We start from the raw sequence: 1,409 nt of genomic DNA, 5'->3' as shown, positions 1-1,409 counted from the left end.
CTCAGACCCCTTCCCTCACTTCTTAGAATCAGTGATGCATCTGAAGGTCACGAACCGTGGGGGCACATATCAATCAAACATTAATAATCATTTATTGAGCACATTCTATACTGTACTAAAGTGCTCAGGAAAGTACAATACAACAGAAATGAAAGATGTGTTCTCTGACCATAAGAAACACAGTCTACAGGGGAAGACATACATTAAAATAGATTAGGGATAGGGGTAATAGTAGGGTAAGGAGTAGAATTCAGAATTGTACCAGTTCACCAGTCCCTATTATTGAATTCCTACTTCTTCTTGTTGTTTTGTGCTGTCGAGTTGTGTCCGATCCATAGCGACGTCATGGTCACATCTCTCCCAGAACGACCTACCTCCATCTGTAATCGTTCTGGTAATATATCCATAGAGTTTTCTTGGTCAAAATACGGAAGCAGTTTACCATTGCATCTTTCCGCACAGTTAAACTGAGTCTCTGCCCTCAACTCTCTCCCATGCCACTGCTGCCCAGCACAGACGAGTTTTGACTTGAAGCAGATGGCCTTCCACTCGCTAGCCACTGGCCAAGCTAGGAATGGAATGTGTATGCCTCTGCTTGACTCTCCCTCTCACAGTCAAGACTGGTAGAGTACTGGAAACTCTTCAGGCACGACCCTGAGAGATGGAATTACTATTACTATTTATAATAATTGTGGTATTTATTAAATGATTTCTATGTGCCAAGCACAGTGGGAAACCTTGGGAAAGATACAAATATAATCAGATTAGGCCCATTCACCACTTTTTTTTTTTAAATGGCACTTGGTAAGTGCTTACTATGTGCCAGGCACTGAACTAAATTCTAGGGAAGAGACAAGATAATTAGGTTGGACACATCCCTGTTCCACATGGAGCTCACAGTCTAAATCAGAGGGAGGAGGATTTAATCCCCATCTTATAGATGAAGTAACTGAGGTACAGAGAAGTGATATAATTTGCCCAGAGTCACATTAACAGAGTCAGGATTAGAACCCACGTCCTCTGGCTCCCAGGCCTGTGTTCTCTTCACTAGGCCATGCTGCTTCTCTATCCTCAATCCACATACCCTCTCCTCACAGATGAAGGGGAAGGGAGAACAGGTATTTAATCCCCTTTTTAAAGATGAGGAGAACTGAAGCATAGAGCAGTTAAATGATTTGCCCAAAGTCACACTGCAGGCTAGTAGAGGAGCTGGGATTAGAACCCAGGTTTCCTAATTCCCATCTCCTAATCCCAGTCTTGTGCTCTTCCTACTAGGAGATAGGACTTCTCTTCTAGAGAAGTAGCATGGCTCAGTGGAAAGAGCCAGGGCTTGGGAGTCAGACGTCATGGGTTCGAATCCCAGCTCTGCCGCTTGCCAGCTCTGTGACTTTGGGCAAGTCATTGAACAT

At 43.9% G+C, this 1,409-nt stretch overlaps 1 non-coding gene across 1 annotated transcript; it reads right to left on the bottom strand.

The window, feature by feature from the left end:
* Window positions 1-526: 526 nt before the first annotated feature.
* LOC114817328 lies at window positions 527-664 on the bottom strand. Its single transcript, XR_003765193.1, has one exon. It is a non-coding gene; the product is annotated as a small nucleolar RNA SNORA7 (small nucleolar RNA).
* Window positions 665-1,409: the final 745 nt, after the last annotated feature.

The sequence above is a fragment of the Ornithorhynchus anatinus genome, chromosome 1 (genome assembly GCF_004115215.2).
Source record: "Ornithorhynchus anatinus isolate Pmale09 chromosome 1, mOrnAna1.pri.v4, whole genome shotgun sequence".
Lineage (NCBI taxonomy): Eukaryota > Metazoa > Chordata > Mammalia > Monotremata > Ornithorhynchidae > Ornithorhynchus > Ornithorhynchus anatinus.
The sequence above is the reverse complement of the archived record's forward strand: the minus strand, read 5'-3'. Positions and strand labels throughout refer to the sequence as shown.